Raw genomic sequence first — 25,371 nt, 5'->3', positions numbered from 1 at the left:
CCAGGCTGGTGTCAAACGCCTGACCTCAAGCGATCCACCTGCCTTGACCTCCCAAAGTGTTGGGATCACAGGCTTTAGCCACCCCGACTGGCCTCCTAGCTAATTTTTGTATTTTTTGTAGTGATGAGGGTTTAGCCGTGTTGCCCAGGCTAGTCTCGAGCTCCTGAACTCAAGTCCTGCCTTGGCTTCCCAAAGTGCTAGGATTACAGGTGTGAGTCACCGCACCTGGCCTCAGTTATCGAAATTTTAAATTTCCAAATATATAGTCAATTTTTTGTATATATGACATCTCATGTTTCTCTGAAGATATTATACAATTCAAATGTCTTCTTCTGATTGTTCTCTAGCTTTATTTTCTCTAATTGTAAAAATGGTGCCTTTCTTATGGTGACTTTTTTCAAATGTGTGACAATGTGTTCGCTATCTGTGCAATTTTGTATTTTAGAATCTCTTTTGCCTTTTTATTTACAGTAGCTGTTCTCTGCCAATGTTGTGTAAGGAACAGCACTTAGAAGATACAGGGATGTTGGTAGCTCATCTTTAAAGTGTAGGAGACTGGTGTTCTTCCTGGAGGTCTATTGCTTCCTGGGCCACACTTTAGAACCAGTTGGAGAGGAGAAAGTAGTTGACCAGCCTAGCTACTCTAAATCTCTTTTTCTAATTACTCTCCCAAATCAGTGTCTCAGTACCCTCGTCCCTACTTCTTGATCTGTTAACTGTGAGTTTGTACACCCTCTCCCCAGCTACTCCTACTTTTACCTTTAGCACATTCCTCCATATGATTTGAGCCAAATTTTCCTTCATTTTGTTTTTCTGAGATTTCATCTATCTGCATTCCATCTTTTCTCAACATTTCTGGTTTGCCGATGGCAATTTTTTCTTGTTTCTAGGATTTCACCATGTTGACCAGGCTGGTCTCAAACTCCTGAGCTTAGGTCACCCACCGGTCTTGGCCTCCCAAAGTGCTAGGATTATAGGCGTGAGCCACCACATCCAGCCTTCTTTTACTTTTTTTTTTTTTTTTTGAGACGGAGTTTTGCTCTTGTTGCTCAGGCCAGAGTACAATGGTGCAGTCTTGGCTCACCACAACCTCTGCCTTCTGAGTTCAAGAGATTCTCTTGCCTCAGCCTCCTGAGTAGTCAGGATTACAGGTATGTGCCACCACTCCCAGCTAATTTGGTATTTTTAGTAGAGACAGAGTTTCTCCATGTTGTTCAGGCTGGTCTCGAACTCCTGATCTCAGGTCATCCGACTGCCTTGGCTGCCCAAAGTGCTGGCATTACAGGCATGAGCCACCATGCCCGGACTTTACTTTTTAAAAGTATCTCCTGGCTGGGCCCAATGGCCCAGGCCTGTAATCCCAGCACTTTGAGAGGCCAAGGCAGGCAGATCGCTTGAGCTCAGGAGTTCTAGACCAGACAGGGAAACATGGTGAAACCATGTATGTCCAAAAAATATGAAAAGTAGCTGAGTGTGGTGGTGCATTCCTGTAGTTCCAGCTACTCAGGAGGCTGAGGCAGGAAGATCAATTGAGCCCCAGAGTTGGAGGCTGCACTGAACCATGTTCCTCCCACTGCACTCCAGTCTGGGTGACAAAGTGAGACCCTTTGTCTCAAAAACGAATAATAATAATTAAAATAAACAAAATTATCCCCTGTATCATTTCATAAGATTTTAGGTGGTAGGTGGGTGTAGGTGTGTGTGCTTTGTTGGCTATTTTGATCTTATGTGTGTTAGATCAAAACAGTGTGTGTTAAATTGTGTATGTGTGTGTGTTCATGAGAGAGAGAAGTTTTGTCCTTTTTTTTTGGACTTATTTCTCAGATTATTGTTTTCTCCTCTAAATGATTAAAAGAAGAGAAAATAATCATAAATTCAGAGTTGAAATAAATATTGAATCTCCCATCCAAGTACTAACCAGGTCCAGACCTGCTTGGCTTCTGAGAGCACACGAGATCAGGAGCATTCTAGGTAGTTTGGCCATGGACTGAATATTAAATCTTAGTCTTTCTCACATATGTTTTTTTCTCTACTCATTTTGTTCTGGAAAAAACCAGCCAAATAAAACAAATATGGTCACATCACACTTGCTGGTATCATTCAGAATGTACCCACTTTTCCTAAAATTGGTTGTAAAATTGGTGCCTATATAGTAGCGGATTTCAGGATGACAATCATGGCTGGGTGACAGTGGGGTGTTATGGTTATAAGCATGTTAGAAACCATCAGGCTCTGGGGAATGAACTAACATTAGCCACATTCACAGAGACTCAGTTATAATCCAGAATGCCAATATTTTTCTCTTAGAGTACAGGATACATTATAACTTGGCAGGGACCAGTATTGTAAATAGCAGAAAACTGGAGTTGAATACTGGTTCTGCCATTCACTCTTTTTTTTTTTTGTTTTTGAAACAATTTCTCAGTCTGTCATCCAGGCTGAAGTGCAGTAGAGTGATCTCGGCTCACTGCAACCTCCACCTCCCAGGCTCAAGTGATTCTCCCACCTCAGTCTCCCAAGTAGCTGGGACTATAGGCGCACACCACCACGCCCAGCTAATTTTTGTATTTTTGGTAGAGACAAGGTTTCACCATGTTGGCCAGGCTGGTCTTGAACTCCTGACCTCAAGTGATCCACCCACCTCTGCCTCCCAAAGTGCTGGAATGAGCCACCTCGCCCAGCCTGCCCAGCTCTTGAGTTGGAATCGTGGTCCTGCCATTCCCTCTCTTTCTTACCTATTATTACTGAATCTGCACTTTTGCCTTCATGAACACTAAACGAAATAAACCACATCAATTTCTTGGCACAGTAGCCAGCACATAGAAGACATGGAACAAATATTAGCGATGATAGTGAAGATGATGACGGCAGTAATCACTGAAGCTCTGCTTTTTTGGTAGCCCTCCCAGTATCAATGAGCCTGGGAAAATAAATTAACAATTCAGATGGATCCTTGGAAACTGTGAAATTAGCAAAAATTGTCTTTATATAAAAGACATTAAAAATTTTAGTTGTATTTAGTTTTTTATCTTTAGTTGTGTTATCATGGGAAAATAACATCTTGTACTTCAGTTTTCTCACCTATAAATTGAGAATAATTTCTTAGGGTTGGCATGGATATTCACAGTAAACACTGTGAAGTGTTTTAAATGGTAACTACCCAGTAGCAGCTCAATTTTTTTTTGTTTTTTTTTGATAGGGTCTTTCTCTGTTGCTCAGGCTGGAGTCCAGTGGTGTGAACATGGCTCACTGTAGCCTCAGACTCCTGGGCTCAAGAGACCCTCTCATCTCAACCTCCAGAGAAGCTGGTACCACAGGCACATGCCACCACACCTGGCTAATTTTAGTTTTTTTTTTTTTTTTTTTTTTTTTTAAGAGATGGCATTTTGCCACATTGCCTATGCTGGTCTTGAACTCCTGAGCTCAAGCAACCTGTCCACCTCAGCCTCCCAAAATGCTGGCATTACAGGCATGTGCCACCATGCCCTGCTTTATCCTTGTTTTATGTTTGGTTGGTGATTTTATCATTATTTTGCCCAGCTTAAAAGATATTTTTTTCAACCAACAGTTGGAATACATGATTGAATATAATTTATGTGATAAACAAATATTTAAATTAAGACTATCCTAGAAAAATTGGAACATATGATTACTATAACTACGGTGTACATTTTGAACTAGTTTAAAAATCTTTGTATAAATTTTTTCTCATTGTTCTGCAAGCCAAAGAACAGTGTACACTTTGATTACCGGAATACTTATGTCCACCAAATACACCATCTCTCCTCTATGAATTCTTCCTACCTGATGCTATTACTTCAATTGTTTTCAAACGATTGCTCCTTTAATTATTAGTGATGGCCAGGTGTGGTAGCTCATGCCTGTAATCCTGGCAGTGTGGGAGGCAGAGGCAGGTGGATTACCTGAGGTCAGGTGTTCGAGACCAGACTGGCCAACATGGCAAAATCCCGTCTCTACTAAAAATACAGAATTAACTGGGTGTGGTGGTGCACACCTGTAATCCCAGCTACTTGGGAGGTTGTGGTAGGCGCACTGCTTGAACCCGGGAGGTGGAGATTGCAGTGAGCCGAGATGGCACCACTGCACTCCAGCCTGGGTGACAGAACGAGACTCCATCTCAAAAAAAAAAAAAAAGAAAAAAATTATCAGTGAACTCCTTTTATCAAATAAGGTTTCACAAGATACTACAATATATAAGTAGTCTGGGTTGGAGTCCTTGATCCAGAACCCTGTGTTTTTCTCTCCGTGAAACTCAGTGCTCCTGGAAACACAGTTTGAATACTTTATTTCTCATTGGTCCAATCAGTTAAGCAGATAACAATTTTTTTTTATAATTATTATGCACTGGTTGTGTGTTTTTTTTTTTCTTTTTTGAGACAGTCTCACTCTATCACCCAGGCTGGAGTGTAGTGGTAAAATCTTGGCTCACTACAGCCTCTACCTCCCAGGTTCAAGCGATTCTCCTGCCTCCACCTCCCAAGTAGCTGGGATTACAGGTGCCCACCACCACGCCTGGCTAATTTTTGTATTTTTAGTACAGTATTTTATCATGTTGCCCAGGCTGGTCTCGAACTCCTGACCTCAGGTGATCCACCCACTTTGGCCTCCCAAAATGCTGGGATTACAGGCATGAGCCACCGTGCCCGGCCCCAGTTGTGCATTTCTAATGATATACCCTAGTTATTATTTTACACTTAGGAACACTTTTGGGAAATAGTTTTATCAATGGTATGTTTACAAATCACATCTTAGGGTTGGCTGCTTTTACAGAGAGTTGTTACGGACATTTTATACAGATTACGTTTAGCTTCCTTTACAGAGCATGACTTTTATTTTACCTCTCCCAAATCAGGTTATACCATATTTAGAATCTATCTTTCCTCATGAAGTTACCCTGGTCAATATTACCACTAAATAAACAGATCACAAGTACATTTAAAGTGTTTTCTTATCAAATTAATTGGGGAATAATTTACACACATTTTTCATATTTAAAGTGTACAACTTAGCTACCATAGTTGCATACACCTGTAAAATTGACACTACCCTCAAAACAGAGAAAATATCCATCACCCTCCCCTCAAAAATATTTTTACTGCTCCTTTGCAGTTTATCCTTCCCTCCACCCATGGCTCCAGCCAATTACTAACCTTGGTTTTGTCATTATAGGTTAGTTTGTACGTCATATAAATTATATGGTATGTTTTGTCTCTGGCTTCTTCAAATCAGCATACTGATTTTGAGAGTTATCCTCCTGTGTGAGAGCATTTCTTCTTTTTTATTGTTGAGTCATATTGCATTGTTTAAATGTACCGCAATTTTTTTTTTTCATTTACATGTTGAACATTTGGGCTCCTTCTGGTTTGGGGCTATTGTGAAAAACAGCTGCTATGAGCATTCCCGTTTTTGTGTAAGCATATGTTTTAATTTCTCTTGGATAACATCTAGGAATGAAATGGCTGGGTCATATGTTAAATTTATGTTTACCTTTTAAAGAAATATTTTGCTTTATTTTGTGAGAACTTACTTAACTCCCACTGCATATCTAGAACCAGATAAGGATACTAAATTTACCTGATTCTCTAGGTGAGAGGTGGGGAAAATTCCTTTTCTTTCCTCTCCATGGCCCACCTACTTGCATAGTTCATTGCTCGTCTAATTTCTTTGGGTTCTTAAAAATAATTTCAACTCCCCCCCCCCCTTTTTTTCCTATTGTTACCATCCCAGGGTTGGTTGGGTGCCTATTCTGGATTGCGTATTGTGCTGGGCGCAGAAGGGGCACGCGAGACTTTGAGTTAAAGGAGCAGCAAAACGTTGTTCTGTTCTCTGGACTGAGTTGGACAGACCACAACTACGATTATGCTTCAGGCAAAGTATGTGAGGACTCTTGAGGCAGCATTCCATTTACTTGACTCACATGCGAGAGAAAATATTCTACTTTTGTTTGAGTGTGGGCTTTAGTTATATATTTATTTTAATCAGGTGTGGCTGTTAGATGAAAAGGAAGCAGTAAGTGAAACAAACAAACAAAAAGAGTAGGGGAGAGAAACAAGTCTTCCTTTAATAACTAATACCTTTCCCTTCGACCAGCAGGTCCCAACGTGTGGTACCTAGACTAGCAGCACCAGTTTTCTTTGCTGAGAACAAGTTAGAAACGCAAACTGTTGAGCTAAGCTCCAGACCTAAACGAATGGGAAACTCCGGGTTTGGGATCTGTGATTTAAAAAGCCCTCCAGGTGATTCTGATCTACGCTCGTTTGAGAACCGCTGTGCTAAACTCATTCCCAGGGTGTAGGTGGTCATCTTTAGGCTTGGGTAACTGTGGTTAGTAGAGAACATTGCTGCAGCGTCCTTCCACCTCTCCCCGCTCACGCCCCTAGCGCCTGCAACAACTCTTTCACCCGGAGCCTGAACCCAGACTCTGGGCGTCCCGTTCCCTCCCTTGGGAGCCGGAGGCAAAACGTGGCAAGTGGATTCAGAGTTTGAAGGCCCGGGTGCCGATCGAGCATGCGCAGTGGCGCGAGCACAGTGGCTAGGCGGGCGCTGAGAAGTAGCCGCAGAGTGGACCTGCAGGTGCTTGGATCTCCAGTGGGAGCTGCACTCTCGAGGGCAGGACGGCGGCCGCTGCAGGTACGCGGGGCTGGGGTTACGGCCCAAAAAGAAGGCTAGACAGACAGATGGAAAGCGAATCGTTACTCATTTCGGGGCGCTCGGCGACTCGGGGGCAGTCTGTCCCGGTCCCCTAGCTCGCGTCTGTCTCCAGGCTGTGCAGTGCGGCGCCCGCCGTCCTCCGGGTTCGCTTCGGGGCAGGCAGTGCCCGCAGGTGTTAAATCGCGTATTTACACTGCTTGAACTATAAGCCTGAAAACTGAATTGTGATTCCCTGTAATGAAGTAAAGTATTTCATTAAGTTTTCTGTTTTCTACTTTGGGTGGCTGCCAGGGAGGCGTTCTTATCCAGCCTGTTTTGTTTGAATTCTGTGACTGGTTTATTTGCCTTTGGCCTTTTGGTGCATAGGATCAATAGGGCTGGAGTAAAAGCCCATCCGTGCTTTCTCTTTTTGGTATCTTTCCTGGAGCACAGGGACCTCTGGATGCGGCATAAAAATATCAGTTTTCAGCGAATTTCACTGCAAATAAACTTTCCGTGTTTCAGCTGCATTTTCAAGTGGAGACTTTACAAAATTTAAGATTTCCCCCTAACTTTTCAATTATTACTGTATTTCAGGCGTCATTTGGTACTATTAAATGGAAGCGTCGTTTAGATGAGTGAGAGAATTCTCACTTTCCCCCTTTACTTACTGTGTCACGTTTTATGGCTTATACAGTGATATTTTTCCCTCGGGCCGTGGTGCTGGATGTTTGTATGAGGCTTAAGCTATGCTGCATAAATTTCTTCAAGAACCTGTGAGCCAGAAGCAAAATTTCAGGCCAGGGTGCACACACACTGAACTTGAAGCAAGTACTTTTACACCCCCCTCCAGCTTCGTAATCAGCTCTTTTTTAAGCTGAATTATGTAATGAAATTCTGTAGTAAAGTGTTAAATTTGTAATATGGAGGCATACATGCATAGAAATAGTAAGTTAAGGAAAAATAAATTTTAAGTTCAGAAAGAGAAACCTATATGGAAAGGGAATACAGGTATCCTGCCCCCCCTTCATTCCTCCCATGATAAATGTTTTAATGGCAGAAATAATATACAGTTGGTCTAGTTTTGGACTGTAGAGACCTTTGAGGTCATCCAGTTCATCTGCTTCAGTTTACAAATGAGAAAACTGAGACCAGCGAGGTTGGATAACTTGCTGTGGCCACCCAAGCCCCTCATTGGCAAAGCAAGGCCTGGGATCCAGCTTTTCTCATTTTCTGGGGCCTTTTTACCACTCCCTGCTGATACTCTTCTTTACCTTGATTATTAAACTTCTTTTTTCTCTTTTATCATCTTATACCACGAAATCTGGCTTAATAAGAAAATTAGTTGTTTCTCTTACTAAGCTTGCTAGTACCTCAAATTCCTTTTAAAAAGGGCCCTCTCACGGAAGCCCCACCTAACAATTTGCTGGTCCTGAAACCACCCTCCTTCCTTCGCTCAGTCACTTGGGCCCTTGGCCCAAAATGCCTGTTTTCCTGCCTCTTTCAGTATTGAAGTCCTGCCCATGCTGCAAGGTGTAGCTCAGGTGTGACCTCTTTTTGGAAGCCTTTTTTGATTGCCAGACCGTGACGTAGCTCTCCCTCTTCTGAACCCTATAGCACTTACTACTGTTGTTTGTGCTGTTAGTATCCCCATTGTATATAGTATCCTGAGTATTTTAGCACCTCCCAACTTCCTGATGAGGAAGTTGACAGGTTGTATAAGCTCTTGGAGGTTAAAGCCTATGACTTAAACATCCTACCCAGCCCTGAGCACAAAGATTATTCTCAGCCACTGTTTGTGGGAGGGAGTGGGGGAAGGAAGTGAAGTATGGATAGTTTTGTAAAGGGATTTCATGCGGTGGTTCTATAATATGGGGAAGGCCATCTTAGAGCTGTATCAAGGCAGCAGCGAAGTCCGTTTCTGACTCCTCAGATTTTGATAATAGATCACAGATTAGTTAGGGGAAGTACTGGAGACAGGCATAAAAATACACTAGGGAGCAGTTGTCCAGGGCCTGGATGAAGCCTGTCAGTGGGAGAATGGAGGGCACAAATTTAAGAAATGTAAAGGAAGAAGCATGTGGTGAAAGACTAGATGCAGAGAAGAAAAGACATGTTGAAAATGAATTTCAGGGTTAGTAATGGGTTTATAATGTTCTTTTTATCTTAGAAGTACTTCCAATTGTGATATTGTCTCTGTTTCTAATAGTTAGTGATGTGATTGTCTTATTTCCCATTCTAGATGATAAGCTCTCTGAAGGATGACCTTTAACCCCTCACAATACCTGGCACATTGCTTTGCAATATCAGACACTCAATAGTTGTTACACGAATAAATAAATAAATAAGTGCATTTTGGCATGGGGAGGGTGGGAATTTAGGATCTTAGCGCTATATGGTAGCACTTTATCAAGACCATCCCTTAATTGTATAGAGGAGGGACTCAGATATTCTTAACTAAGTTAGTTAGTGAGATAGCCAGAAGCTCTGTTTAAGTTTCCTCATTACTAGACCCAAGCTCTTCTCATTAACTCTTACTTTTTAAGGTTATTGGCCCCAAGATGATGATGATGATGATGATGATGATGATGATGATTTTGAGACAGCCGCTCTGTCGCCCAGGCTGGAGTGGAGTGACGAGATCAGTGGCAGCCTTGACCTCCCAGGGCTCAAGTGATCCTTCCCATCTCAACCTCCCAAGTAGCTATGACCACAGGCATGTGCCACCATGCCTGGCTAATTTTGTATCTTTTGTGTTTAGAGATGGGGTCTCACTATTTTGCCCAGGCTGGTCTTGAATCCATTGGCCTGCCTCAGTCTCCCAGTGTGCTAGGATTATAGGCCTGAGCCACTGTGCTCAGCCTCCCCAAATTAATTTGAGTCGGTAGCAAGATGCTCCAGTTTGAGATGTTTTGTGGATTGAAAGCCCTCAGAAAACAATCTAAAGGGGAAATTTAGTGGATGAGAGAATATGTGAGTCATTGGAAGAGTGAAACACAGGCTGCTGGCCAGTTCAAGGTTGAGTATACACAGTGAGGAGGGAGTGAGGCTGGGCTCCTGGGAATCTGCGCACTGGGGAGCTGAAGTCTGGAAAGGTCATGGTAGCTTGGCTTGTCAAAGGCAGACGACACAAATGGGTTGGCCCAAAGTCCTTGGGACTAAGAGTCTATTTCCTACAGACATTCTACACTACCAGAAGGTGGTGAGCAATGGCTTTGGAGGGGGAGGCCAGGTGCAGTGAGGGTAGGCCAGGAGGGTGGCACCAAAGGGTGGTGTTTATAATCCAAGAACACGGGGGTGAGGTAAGGTTGAGAGAGAGACAATTGTGATCAGATTCTACCTAGGAAAACAAGACAGAAAGCAGTGCTTCTGAATCTAAAATTCCAGTTCAAGAGGTGGTTTGGAATATTTGTTTACTTGGAACAGATGTCGCATTTTGCAAATCATAGCCATTTTGCAAATCAAAACACAGTCTTTCCATTGAGCTGCACACAGTATTGAGGGAGCTGTTGGATGGCACATCCTTGCCATTGACTTGCACACTGTGATTATCTTCTTCATATTTCCACAGGCAAGGATGGTCCATTAAAAATGTCAAGGAGAGGCTGGGTGTGGTGGTTCATGCCTGTAACGCCTATAATCCCAGCACTTTGGGAGGCTGAGGCAGGCGGATCATGAGGTCAGGAGATCGAGACCATCCTGGCCAACATGGTGAACCCCATCTCTACTAACAAATACAAAAATTGGCTGGGCATGGTGGCGCACACCTGTAGTCCTAGCTACTTGGGAGGCTGAGGCAGGAGAATTGCTTGAATCTGGGAAGCGGAGGTTGTAGTGAGCTGAGATCATGCCACTGCACGCCAGTCTGGCACCTGGCAACAGAGCGAGAGTCTGTCTAAAAGAAAAAAAAAAATGTCAAGGAGAGAGAGAGAGCAGTTAAGAGGAGAGACCAAACAAATGAGCTTGAGAAATGGCTAGCAAAAGGGAAGGGAAGAGGTGGCCTGGTTTTATATATTTTATATATATATGTATATATATATATATATTTTAATCATGACATTAGTTAAAATTGATTAGGCAGATGCAAAATCAGGTAGTATGTTGAAGTTAATGTCTCATACACTTAAATGTCCAAATATTAAATCCTAGTGTTTACCATGGCCCTTTGTAAAATGATATATATCTCAATAGTAATATTAATAGCTAGTATTACAGAATGTCTTCCAGGAACCAGACACTATACTAAATATTTTATAAGTAATATTTCATTTGTATAAACCATCTTATGAGATAGGTGCAATGATTACTCATTTTATTTATTTTTAATTAATTAATTTTTTTTTGAGATGGAGTCTTACTCTGTCGCCAGGCTGGAGGGCAGTGGCGCAATCTCTGCTCACTGCAACCTCCGCCTTCAAGCGATTCTCCCGCCTCAGCCTCCTGAGTAGCTGGGACTACAAGGCGCGTGCCACCACGCCTGGCTAATTTTTGTATATTTAGTAGAGATGGGGTTTGACCTAGGTTTCAGTCTGTCACCCAATCTGGAGTGAAATGGCACGATCATAACTCACTGTAACCTTGAACTCCTGGGCTCAAGCAATCTTCCCGCCTCAGTCTCCCAGGTCTGTACCACCATGTCTGGGTAATGAAAAAAATTTTTTTTGTAGAGATGAGGTCTTGCTATGTTCTCTAGGCTGATTTCGAACCCCTAACCTCAAGCAGTCTTCCTCCTTCAGCCTCCTGAAGCCCTGATATTACAGGCATGAGCCACTGCACCTGGCCTACCGTCATTTTCTACACAAGAAAATTGAGGCTTGGAGAGGTAGATAAAAGCATCTGAGGTCACGCAGTTTATAAGTGGCTGAGCTGAGATTTGACCCCAGGCCTATCTGACTTTACACACTGAGTGCTCAAATAACTTAATCAAACATCTAAACAAAAATGCAAAGCTCCTTCTGAGGTAACTCTAACAGACGCTTAAATGGCCACAGGTTTCAGTTGGTAGAATCACCAACATTCTTTGAGCCACATTTTAAAAAACCAAAACAACAATGATAAATCATTCTGGTTTTTTTTTTTCCATTCCACTTAGTCTTTTTTTTTTTTTTTTTGAGACAGAGTCTTGCTCTGTCACCTAGGCTTGAGTGCAGTGGTACAGTCTTGACTCACTGCAACCTCTGCCTCCCGGGTTCAAGTGATTTTCCTGCCTCAGCCTCCCAAGTAGCTAGGACTACAGGCATGCGTCACCACACCTGGCTAATTCACTTAGTCTTTAACTAAATCTTGAGGCATTCCTAGAGAAAGAGACAGCAGCTTTTTCTCTGGATACCCCATTAAAGCCAATTCTGTTCTGCCCCCACCCTGTTTTGGGGTGGAGCTGTGGCGAGGGAGTAAGTTGGTGGTCATCTAGTGGATGTCTGTGGAGTTGGCGATGGGAAACTGGGAAACTCACCTTGTGTAGGAGCCTAAAAACTCTGGAGTGACCAGGTGTAAGGATTTTTTTCCCTAGGGTGTCAGAATACACTGCTGGAAGCTCCTGAAATATTTATGGGTCACGATCCTAATCTCAGGCCTTTGAAATATGGCTATAAATCCCCAGGAAAAATCCAGATGTGAACATATTCTCCCCAAATTTTTATGATCAGGGAGTTGAGAAGTCCCTGTGGACTAATTGGAGGTGGGTGTGGATACCTCAGGAAAGAGCCCAGGTCAAAGACGAATAATTTAAAGGCCAGAACTGTAGGCCCCAGCTTTGACCTGTGAGAAAATGTGCTCCTCTTCTTCCTCTTGATGAACCTAATTACTTAGAGAAGTTATTCTCTCCCGGGAGTCTCAAAATGGAACCCAGCTGAGAGCGTGCTTCCCTCCCTTGCTGCCTGAGCTCTCTATTTCCTGGTTCTGCTTTACCTTCCCCTGAGTGGTTCTGTGTTCCCAGGGCCTCTTCTCTGGATCTGAAAAGCAGGGCCACAGCTTCTGGCTTTGCCAGGCTAATTTTTGTATTTTTAGTAGAGTTGGGATTTCATCATGTTTGGCCAGGCTGGTCTCCAACTTCTGACCTCAAGTGACTCGCCTGCCACGGCCTCCCAAAGTGTTGAGGCTGTGGCCACTGTGCCTGGCCCTCATTACTTTTCTCAACATCCAAAACTTGTCACTTCATCCAGTTCCAAATTAACATTTTACTTTGGCTGATGATGAATGTCAAAGAGAAAGAGGCATTCGTGCCACATACGGGTTTATTGGTTATAAAATGGTTATACAATTTTGATCGCTAGAATCAAAATTTGATTTGGCTGACATGTAAGGTCACATAAGATGTGAGGCTGTTCAACTCTGATCATCTGATTTCTTTTCAGCACTGTGTCTGAATGTGCCTATGTGCCGTTTTTGGTTAAGACGCATGTGGCATGGCTTCTGTAAAGGCACATTGCTTTTTGTTACAGTAATATTGTAGGCACAGAAAACGGCAAGGAGTTAGATTGGGAGAGGTTTTTTTTCTTACTTAAAACACTTGTTTCATCAGAAAATATTTCCTAGCAGAGTCAGATATAGTTTTGTTCATGAAGTCCAGTGGTGATAGGACTTTAGACTTTACGATAAATTTTATGATTGACTTTTGTGAGCAATTCACAGCTATAAAACTACGAGACTGGCTGGGTATGGTGACTCATGCCTGTAATCTCAGAACTTTAGGAGGCTGAGGCAGGCAGATCGCTTGAGCTTAAGAGTTCGAGATCACCCTGGGCAACATGGGAAAACCTTACCTCTACAAAAAAACTTAGTTGGGCATGGTGGCATGTGCCTGTAGTCCCAGCCTTAGGCTGAGGTGGGGGGAGCGTTTGAGCCCAGGAGGTTGAGGCAGTAAGCTGAGATCATGCCACTGCACTTTAGCCTGTGTGACAAAGTGAGACCCTGCCTCAAAACAAAACACAAAAAACACCTGCGAGAATATCTGGTTAATAACCCACTCCAAACAGACATGCCTCCTTCAAAAGATCCCAGCTGACCACAAAGAAAACATGAGAAACTATGTTTTCTTGATGGTGAATTGGAAGGACACATTAGTAAGGTAGAAGGTGTCTGGGGGGCTTCTTCATGATAAAAAGCAAAAGGTTTTGGGGTATCATTGACTCAAAATATTAGCAGAAATCAGAACACAGCACATTAATTTGCGTATAGATCCAGTTTCAAAAAATGTTTTCATTAAAAAAAAAAATGACCAAAACTCCTTCATTTTTTTGAGAACTAAGAAATAAGAGATTTTAGCAGTGCTGCCAAAATAGAATTTGGATTTGAGTTTAAGACACTGGTAAATGTGTGTGGAAGGATCAGTTGTGTTAATTATACCTTGGACCAAGGGCTACTTATCTAAACCTTTCCCCCTCTTTTATTTACTCCATGAATAAAAGAGTAAGTCTATACTCCTGGATCACAAATTATAAAATCCAAAGTGGATGTATGATCATCTGTGGCCTAAAACTGATATTGATCAAGCAATTTGAATGCCTTGTAGCATTTACATGCTTCACCTTGTAGGTAGAAAGTACTGGCTTCATCGACACGTTATTCCCATGGCTGGTGCTCACAATCTAGATTAAATTGTTAAAAGAAAAGCAGATTCAGAACCAACTTATTTATGGTGACTGATCAGTGGCACAATTGCACTTTTTGTCTCATTTCACTTTGCCATCTTAAGTGCCATCTTTTCTGGCCATATTGGCTTCTTGGTGGCTCATACCTGTATTCCCAGCACTTTGGGAGGCCACAGCGAGTGGATCACCTGAGGTTGGGAGTTTGAGACCAGCCTGACCAATATGGAATAACTCCATCTCTACTGAAAATACAAAATTAGCTGGGTGTGGTGGCACATGCCTGTAATCCCAGCTACTTGGGAGGTTGAGCAGGAGAATCGCTTGATCCTGGGAGGTAGAGGTTGTGGTAAGACGAGATCGTGCCATTGCACTCCAGCCTGGGCAACAGAGTGAGAAAATAAATAAATAAATAAATAAATAAATAAATAAATAAATAAATAAAACATATACTTACTAAAATTTTGAGGTTTGACAAATGAGTGTCTGCTTAGGGTTTTATGACCCTTATGAATAATTTGGTGGAATGACAATATAAAATTAGTATATAATAGAATCCCTAGTTTGATATCGTTAGTATTTATAACCTTTGTGAATGAACCAAAACTTCTCAAAAACTTCTGCTCTCTTTTTCTGGAGAGCTCTCAGAATTATTATCCTGGTGAAGTCTCCCTTTTCCTTCCACTCTTTCCAGGTTTAGGATCATCGGGACATCCTTTTGGTCAAGGAAATGTTTCTCAGAGTGACCCAGTTATTGAAGTTTTAGGTCAGTGAGGTGCCAGCTGTGACACACAGCTCACAAAAACCCAGTGATGTTTTTTATCAGAAGTTTTCATGGAAGTGAGTTAATTTGGGGAAAACAACAATAATAGCAATTTGCTTGATCCCTTTCTTATCCTGAAACCGTCAAATGAAATTCAAGATTATCAGTGGAAAAGGTTATCTGAAAATCTCTGAACGTTTAATGGTCAATTAAAATGAGCCTTAGGGCAACTTAAAGTTTAGATAACTGAAACCAGTTGGTCTATGATCAGAACCATGGATGACAAGTCAAAGTCTGATTCTGTTTCTGACCCCATGAGAAGGGAGACCTTCTCTTCAGCTGTAGGTTTGATGATTAAACAAGATGGTGAATGTGAAAGTAACTAGTCAACTACAGGATAAAGAAGTAAGACATTTATTGATATTTTAAAAAGCTTTCTGATTTTGCTTTCACTGACAAGTGGCCAAGGCATTGAGAATTACTTGCCTGCTTGAAGTTGCCTGGTTAGGAAGTGGTAGAGATTGAAGTCATAACTGAGTCTTATAATTTCAACATTTGAAAAAATGTTAGGGTTTATTTATTTTTTTGAGACAGAGTCTTGCTCTGTCGTCGCCAGGCTAGAGTGCAGTGGCATGATCTTGGCTCACTGCAATCTCCACCTTCCAGGTTCAAGCAATTCTTCTCCCTTGGACTCTGGAGGAGCTGGAATCACAGGCATGTGCCACCATGCCCAGCTAATTTTTTGTATTTTTAGTAGAGGCAGTGTTTCACTGTGTTAGCCAGGATGGTCTAGATCTCCTGCCCTCGTAATCCACCCGCCTTGGCCTCCGAAAGTTGGGATTACAGGTGTGAGCCACCATGCCCAGCCAAATGTCGAGGTTTAGTGTTGGGATTACGGTGATGACCAAGACAGATGTAGAGTCCATATCCTCATGGGACTTCAGTCTAGCTCAGACGTAGTGCTCTTCTGGCCAATTCATATTTTTTTTCTGTTACTGACCAGATAAAATAATTTCTCCATGAATTTAGATGCAATTTTTATAAAAGCCTAATGTATTTTATGGCTAACCCTCAACTATGGAGCATCATAGTTTATCTAATATTAACAGTGAAATGAGTTCTTGAAATAAGAGTTGATTAACATGGGAAAATATCCATCTCTTTTATCTTGAATAAAGTTTTTTTTTTAAACTTATGCTTCCTGCTAATGTACCTCTGGAATGTGTAAGATAAAAAGATTAAACTTTCTAAATATTTTACAAAGTTATATTCTCCCTATGTAATACATATTGTTCTGTGGGAGACTAAGCCTTAAATGAAGTATTTCTGCAAGGTTACTATAAGCATTTCTCATACCAGTAGGACAAGAAATAATGGGAGAACTGAAAACATTGTAATTTTGTAGTAATTCAGAGGAAATGACTGAATCCTAAAGCACTGTACAATAGAGTACCCATTTTTGCACATTAATGTATTATTAAGTACCAATGGGAATGTTCTACGTACTGTTTCACATCTCAGGCACACTTAAGGAAGACCTTGTGATATACATGTTGCTCATTTAATCCAGGAAAGATACCAAGGTTCATTTACAACTTCCTTATTCACAGTTTTGGGTTTTTTTTTTTTTTTAAACGATATCATGCCCTGAGGCCCTAAGGATATTACTAAAGCAAGCAGCAGGACTTCTCAGAGAAATTAAAGGTTTCATATCAACCACATATTGTCAAAATCTTCACTTTAAATAGGATTAAATAATGTTTCATCAGTATTCTTGATACACATTACATTGTTTTTAAAATAACAGTTTTATTAAAATATAATAGCATACAATTTGCCCATTTAAAGTGTGTAGTCAATTTTACAATATTTTCATTGCCGTGTATTCATTAGCACTTTCCTCATTTTCTACTGTCTCCTCCCTAACTGCCCTTACCCTAGGCAATGCCAAATATACTTTCTGTCTATAGATTTGCCTATTCTTTTTTTTTTTTTTTCCTTTGAGATGGAGTTTCACTCTTGTTACCCAGGCTGGAGTGCAATGGCGCGATCTCGGCTCACTGCAACCTCCGCCTCCTGGGATCAGGGAATTCTCCTGCCTCAGCCTCCCGAGTAACTGGGATTACAGGCACACGCCACCATGCCCAGCTAAGTTTTTGTATCTTTAGTAGAGACGGGGTTTCACCATGTTGACCAGGATGGTCTCGATCTCTTCACCTTGTGATCCACCCGCCTCGGCCTCCCAAAGTGCTGCGATTACAGGCGTGAGCCACCGCGCCTGGCCGATTTGCCTATTCTTGAAATTTCAAATAAATGGAATTATGTAATATGTGGCCATTTGTGTCAGGTTTATTTCACTTAGTACAATGTTGTCAAGGTTCATTCATGTTGTAGCACATATCAAGACTTATTTTCATGGCTGTGCATCATGTGCTGTTATGTGGACATTTTATGTATTCATCCTTCAGTTTATAGACATTGGAGTTGTTTCTTCTTTAGGGCTATTATGAATATTAATGCTGTGAACATTTGTGAACTGTTTTTTTAGGGACATTTATTTTTATTTCTCTTGGGCATATACCCAGAAGTGGAATTGCTGGGTCATATAGTAAATCTACACTTGACATTTTGAGAAACTGCCGAACTGTTTTCTGGAGCAGCTACACCATTTTGCATTCCTACCAGCAATGGATGGAAGTTCCTGTTTCTCCACAGCTTCACCAGCACTTTATTATCTGTCTTTTAAATTATGGCCATTTTAATACATGTGAAGTGGTATCACATTGTGATGACTTAAAAAAAACCAATAGACTTTATCTTTTAGAACTGTTTCAGATTTACAAAGAAATGAAGCAGATGAAACAGTGTTCCCATATACCTCCACACAGACATACTGTTACTCTATTATTAACATCTTTTGTTTCTTTTTAAGATGGAGTCTCACTCTGTCGCCAGGCTGGAGTGCAGTAGCATGATCTTGGCTCACTACAATCTCTGCTTCCCGGCTTCAAGTGATTCTCCTGTTTCAGCTTCCCAAGTAGCTGAGACTACAGGTGTGCTCCACCACGCCCAGCTAATTTTTGTATTTTTAGTAGAGACAGGATTTCACCATGTTGGCCAGGATGATCTTGATCTCTTGACCTTGTGATCTGCCTGCCTCAGCTTCCCAAAGTGTTGGGATTACAGGCGTAAACCACCGTGCCTGGCCTTATTATTAACATCTTATATTAATTAGTATGACATATTTGTTATAATTAATGAACCTACCTCTTTATATTATTCACTAAAGTCCATAGATTATTCATATTTCCTTTGTTTTTAGCTAAAATCCCTTTTCTGTTCCAGGATCACATCTAGGATACCACATGACATTTAGTTGCTCTGTCTCCATAGGCTCCTCTTGGCTGTGATAGTTTCTCAGACTTTCCTTGTTTCTTTATGATCTTGAGAGTTTTGAGGAACAGCACTCAGGTATATTGTAGAATGCTCTGATGTTGGAATTTGTCTGAAAAATTTTTTTTTAATGCTTAGCCTGTGGTGACATTGATTTTTAGCATCAGAGAAACTTACTTAGAGTATAAAAATACATGATTGGAATTGGAAATCAGCAGAATGTGGTTGGGAAAATTATTTTATTTTTATTTTTAAAATTTATCTTATTTTATTTTATTTATTTTTAGAGACAGAGTCTGCCATGTTGACCAGGCTGGTCTCAAACTCCTGGGCTCAGGCAGTTTTCCCGCTTTGGCCTTCCAAAGTGCTGGGATTGTAGGCATGAGCCATCTACTGTGGTTGGCTGGGAAATTCTTAGGAATTTAAAAAATTCAGTTGCCTCTGAAAGATGAGCAGAAATTTAATTCAAGATATGTTTTCCTAATAAGAGTTTGATCACATTTAAAGATTATCAAATTAGGTAGTGAAGTTTATTTTCATGACTATTAAGAGACAGCATCTAACCTAAGGGTAAAGCCAAAGATACATTTTTCACTGCTTTAAATGTAGCAGAGAATGTTGTTTTGCTTGTAATAAAACATCAAGTTAATAGAAATTCAGATTAACTTTTAGAATTCCATTGCATTATGCTGCAAGTATCCAATATATATTGAGTATTTCCACTGACATCAACTCCAGTAATTCTCAAAATGCTTTGTGAAGAGGGTACGATCTGAGGCTCAGAGAGGCAGTGTCATTAGGCCTGAGACTTACATAGCTTGTCAGTAAAAGAGCTGAGATTTGAACTAAGGGCTGTTGAAGCCTAAACCCTGCTTCCTGCTAGAGTCGAGTTTCCAGTGGTTTTAAACCAGGAATGTATCAAAGGACACAGGCTTGAGTCCTTACCTTACTGGATATTTTTACTGCCTGCCAAAGGGGATAGCATCTCTCTGTGTTTAGGGCCCCACTGAAATTGGCCAGTCCAATTAACTGAGTGCCTGTTGACTGCTAACAAAGGAAAACTAAGCCAGCTTTGCCTGGGGCACTAATTCCTGCCACAAGTCTTCTGAAAATGAAGCCCAAGGGTCATAAAGCAGGCAGGGAGCTATGTGGGAGAACAACATTAGCTGAGTATGTTTGCCAGTGGTCATATTGCTCAATGTATGTCTTAGTCACCTCCCAAGTTTTTGTAATAAGTGAGTGGCAGAGAGGATTTGATTTTAAATATTTATCTTTGAATTGGAGTAGATGTAGTAATAATCTGTGAATGAACTTGAAGTGAAATAGAAATAATAAAGTTGCACAGATAGCTGCTTCGGGAAGGTTTGGAATATTTCCCTGCTTATTCAGCTAATTTTTATAAAATACCCAAGATGATTAATCACAGATTGATACAAAGTTTCTTTCTATATTATCAAAATATCAGACTTTCTGTATTGGTCAGGATAGAGTAGTCTGTGCTACAGTAACAAATTAACTCTGAAATCTCCATTGCTATCTTGCACATGTAAATGTCAGTGTGTATGGGCTGTTCTTCAGGGCAGCTGACCTATATGCAATGACTCAGAAATCCAGGCTGCTGTGATTTTCGTGACTTTGCTTTCTTAACATGGGGCTTTCAAGTGGTCCCACCAGAGGAAGGGAAACTGGATGATCACATACCAGCTCTGAAATGCTTTGGCCTAGAGTGACAGAAATCACTTTGACTGACAGCCTATTGGCTAGAACTAATCTCATCACCCTGCTTAACAGCAAGGGCCTAGAAGTGAGAGGAAGCACATGGATATTCAGTGAACAATAAATGTCTTTTGCACCCCTTGTTTTAGAGCAACAGAAGTAGTTAAATCGTTTGCCAAAGTCTCTTTAGTAGACATAGAAAGGTGGACTGAATATTAGTGATATAAATATCACCTGATAAAAAATTATAAGTGAACTTTGCCATAAACTAATAACATTTGTAATAATTTATGTATGGCTGATTTAGCAACCTGATTTCCAATTGTGGATATTTCCAATTGTGGATATACCTTCTAAGGATATAACAATAAGGTTAGCTTCTTTTGCATTATAATACTTCAGCTGATAGTACTAATGATCAAAGCTTATATGTATGCATGTATGTATGTATGTATGTACGTATGTATTTATTTATTTTGAGATGGAGTCTTGCTCTGTTACCCAGGCTGGAGTGCACTGGTGCCATCTTGTCTCACTGCAGTCTCCACCTGTTGAGTTCAAGGATTCTCCTGCCTCAGCCTCCTGAATAGCTGGGATTACAGGTGTGCACCACCATGCCCAGCTAAATTTTGTATTTTTAGTAGAGACGGGGTTTCATCATGTTGGCCAGTCTGGTCTCAAACTCCTGACCTCGGTTGATCCATCTGCCATGGCCTCCCACAAAGCTCGTATTTATTGAGTATCTCCTATGTGCCAGGCACTCTTAAGTGTTTTATGTGAATTATGTTCATTTAGATTCAGCACTACAATTTCATCTCTATGGCAAATATTCTCCAGTTTCATCAACTTGCCTTGTTTGAATGGTGCCTAGATTAGACCTATCACCATGCAGCTAGTTCACTTCTAGAAACCAGAATGTCACTAAATTACCTTTAAAATAAGGCTCTGTTGAACGTGACACTCTGGATATTGTCTAACTAGCAGAGTACAGTAAGATTTAACGTTTACTGTGATTCGGATCATACTTATATATAGCAGCTTAAGACTTTGTAAACCTTGTAAGCAGCTGTATCTAAAAATAGGCTTGAGGTAAACTAAGCCCATAGGATTTTTTTAATATGATTTTTTCCCAAGTGAATTCTCTGGTGTTTTTGTGATTCTAATTTGTCTTAATAGGATGTTTTTGATGAATGCAGAATTCTTTTGTTAGTTTGTCCTTTTGATGTCCCCTTTCCCTACTCTCTTCAGTATGGCCTCAAATTCCACCATTAGAATCATAGGATGGCAAAGACCCTCGCTGGGCTGCACAGACTGGGGCAGTCCTCTCTTATCCAGTTTTCAAAAACTTTCTCTGTTTGAGAACAACTATCTTTACGGCATATGAGGAGCCCCATCTCAGGCTTTTCATGTTGGTTCCGCAGTCATTCATTAATGGGCTCAGGCACTGAGCTAGGCCTCAGGCACTGAGCTAGGCCTCATCTGTCTCTACTATCATAGAGCTAACAGTCTAGACCAGAAATTGGCAAACTTTTTCTGCCATGTAATAAATATTTTAGGCTTTGTGTTTCATATGGTCTCTGTCTCTAATACCTAACTCCTTCCTTGTAGCATGAAGGGTGCCATAGACAATATGTTCATGAAGAAGCATAGCTGTCTTCCAATAAATTTAATTTGTGGGCACTGAAATGTTAATTTCTTGTAAGTTTCCCATGTCACAAATTATTATTCTTTTGATTTTTAGCTGTTTAAGAATGTAAAAACTGTTTTTAGTTCACAGGTTTTATGCAAGCAGGCAGTGGACCAGATTTGGCCTTCAGGCTGAGTTTGTCCACCCCCAGTCTAGAAAGAGCTCTGTGTTGTTTTATTCTCACAAATAAATACTGAACGGCCTTAATAATTAAATTGGTCAAGCATGGTAGCTCATGTCTGTAATCTCAACGCTTTGAGAGGCTGAGGTGGGAGGATCATCTGAGGCCAAGAATTCAAGACCAGCCTGGGCAACATAGTAAAACCTTGCCTCTACAAAAAATTTAAAAATTAGCCAGATATTGTGGCATGTGCCTGTAGTCTTATCTACTCAGAAGGCTGAGAAAGGAAGGTCACCCGAGCCTGGGAGTTTGAGGCTGTAGTGAGCCATGATTGTACCACTGTACTCCAACCTTGGCAACAAAGTAAGACCTTGTCTCCCCAAAATTTTTAAAAATAGTATGTATATAGTATTATATATAGTATGTATGTAGTATTAACTATATAGTATGCACGTACTATATACATAAGTGCACATACATATTGCTTTTGAGGACCACTGATTTTATGATAATCATGAATCACCAATGTTGAAAATAATAGCTAATATCTATTGGACATTTACTATTATATATATTAGGCATTTTTCTAAGCCCTTTGTTTTAATTAAGCCTCCCTGAAACTGTATGAAGTTGGTATTATTATCCTCTTAACTTTTTAGCTATGAAACCAAGACTCAGAAAGGTTAAATAACTTGTTTAAGGTGACATAGTTAGGAAGGAGCAGAGTCTATATTCATTCTCAAGAATTCTAACTCTAAAGCCAGAGCTCTCAATGGCATACTATGCTACCCTAGGTACTGAAATATATGTGCAAAAGTCAATGGACCATTTTTTTATTACCATGTAAGAAAATAGAAGTGGTGAGTAAAGATTAAAAAATTATTTTTCCTAAGAAACAAGTATATCATTGAAAGAGGAATTCAGCAAATAAGTGTTTTAATAGCTCTCACTGGTTAATTTTAACTTGTTTCTGTCCATGAGAAAAGATAATCAACTCCAATTCTAACTCTGGATAAAAAGCATGCTGAGACCTTTCCCTTTTCTGAACTAACTGAATTAACACTGAGAATTGGGGCAGGGCTGGATTTACAGTGTAATGATGTATCATGTCCAGTGCAAAAATCATAATACAGATACATTGTATTTGTATGTAAGGTTTACAAAATGCTCTGTTGTATGAGATATATTATGTGAAGGTGCTCTGTGACCTGCAAATCATATTCCAAAGGGATCATTGTTAATCATCCTGGTGGCTAGTCCTACCTTCATTGTTGCTTTAGTTGTATCAGTAGAAAAGGTTAGAGCTCAAATAAATTTAACTGAAATATTTCTAGTGGACTATTTAATTTCCCTCAGCAACCAGATGTTATGTTGTGCGTCTGTGATCCTAGCTATTCAGGAGGCTGAGTTGGGAGGATCAGTTGGACCCCGAGAGTTAGAGTCTAGCCTGGTCAATACAACAAGACCTTGTCTCAAAAAAAGAAAAAAAATCCCTCATTTAATTTCGAGCCTGTTTTATTTTTTTGTCTTTATTATTATTATTATTTGAGACAGTCTCACTCTGTCCCCCAAGCTGGGGTGCAGTGACCCGATCTTGGCTCACTGCAACCTCTGCCTCCTGGGTTCAAGCGATTCTCCTGCCTCACCCTCCTGAGTAGCTGGAATTACAGGCATGTGCCACCACATCCAGCTAATTTTTGTATTTTTAATAGAGACAGGGTTTCACCCATGTTGGCCAGGCTGGTCTTAAACTCCTGGTTCAGGTGATCCACCCTCTTCAGCTTCCCAAAGTGTTGGGAGTACAGGTGTGAGCCTGGCCAATTTTGAGCCTGTTTTATGTTGAACCAGGAGAAAAGGACTAAAGAATCTGTCCTAATCCTAGGAAGTGTGAGAAGAAAGAGAATTAGGATAAGATACAGTTTATTTTCCCACTTAAATTCTGGTCTTGGGGCTGGGCACAGTGGCTCATGCCTGTAATCCCAGCACTTAGGGATGCCAAGGCTGGCAGATCACTTGAGGCCAGGAATTTGAGACTAGCCTGGCCAATGTGGTAGAACCCCATCTCTACCAAAAAATACAAAAATTAGTCAGATGTGGTGGCTCAAGCCTGTAATCCCAGCTACATGGTAACATGTACTTCAACTGAGGCAGGAGAATTGCTTGAACCTGGGAGGCAAAGGTTGCAGTGAGCCGAAGTCATGCCATTGCACTCCAGCCTGGGTGATGGAGCGAGATTCTGTCTCAAAAGAAGAAAAAAATAAGTTCTGGTCTTAGAAAGAAAGAGGTAGGAAAGAGAAGGAAGGATTTTCAAAAGCAAGTATTATTTACCTTGACAGTGACTCACTAATCTAATCTTATGGGCAAAGACCAGGAATTCAGGAGGTACCCACACTTGTGCCAGTCTGGGGTGTGTCTGTTGCTCTGACACTGAGGTCATAGGATGACCTAGCAGTATCTTCAACCAGTTCATTGTACATGCAAATAACAGATGACTCAAGAAAAGAAAAGATCTTTGTACACTTTTATTGCCCTGTGATTGTTTCCTGTTAGGAAAAATTCTACTCTGAGCTGTTATAATATAGCTTACGGCTAAATGAAGAGGACTGACAGGTGACAGGGTCTTACCAAGCACAACTTTTATTTGCTTTATGTTTAATTAAAAATTAAGTACACCATAAACTTACCACTGGTAAGTTCTGATGATGGAATTTCTGACCTGTAACAATACAGGATATGGCTACCTTTTCTTTCATTATTATGGATCTTTTAAGGAACTAGAAATATTACAAAACAGATTGTCTTTTTGAGTCCTTTTACCATCTCTCTCTTCACCCTCTGTGAGTCAGGCCACTTTGGGATTTGCCATTTGTTCATGATCTGTACAAATACAGTTTCATGACTGAGAATGGAAGCAACCACCAGCTGAGGAGGAAAAAGAATACATATGTTCTTTCTCTCAATAGCACTGTACCATATAATAACAGCTCAGGGATAGCTCAGGAAATTAGCAGCCGCAAGCAGTAGAGCTTAAGCTTAACTACCAAGGGTGGAAATGTGTGCAGAAGCAGGTGGTCGTTCAGGTATGTTCTGGGAAAGAAGGCAGTGAGAAAACGGGGATGGCAGGGAATCACAAGGCCTGTGCCAGACTTGAAGGTTCACACATTATCTAAAGGGTACAGCATCCCTGGCTCAGCCCAGTGTTACCATGTAGGCATGTGGGCACAGTATTGCCAGATATTCTGATTTTAAATGAAAAAACAGAAATCTGAATTTTATGCTAATCTCCTAGTTTTTATATATTTGCTCCAAAATTAAAAAAAATCCAATGCTCATTGAGCCACAGAGGACATGTGTCCAGGCAGTGTTTGGCCCATGGGTGCCATTTTAGCCCTCTGGCAGCCAGGAGAGGCTCTTAGTTTGGTGAAGGAGGAGTTACAAGAGCCTGTGACGGGTG

The 25,371-nt window shown here is 40.9% G+C and overlaps 1 protein-coding gene across 2 annotated transcripts in view; it reads left to right on the top strand.

Annotated features, from left to right (window-relative positions):
* The first annotated feature begins 6,546 nt into the window (after window positions 1-6,546).
* Window positions 6,547-25,371, top strand: part of PLS1 (plastin 1) — a 114,981-nt gene continuing 96,156 nt past the window's right edge. For both annotated transcript variants that reach the window (XM_003735048.5, XM_054247177.2), the window contains exon 1: window positions 6,547-6,651. The gene's annotated coding sequence lies outside the window, so the exon portion shown is untranslated. The remainder of the gene's footprint in view (window positions 6,652-25,371) is intronic.

Source organism: Callithrix jacchus, chromosome 17 (assembly GCF_049354715.1).
Source record: "Callithrix jacchus isolate 240 chromosome 17, calJac240_pri, whole genome shotgun sequence".
NCBI classification, from domain to species: domain Eukaryota; kingdom Metazoa; phylum Chordata; class Mammalia; order Primates; family Cebidae; genus Callithrix; species Callithrix jacchus.
This window is presented reverse-complemented; position numbering and strand designations above follow the sequence as displayed.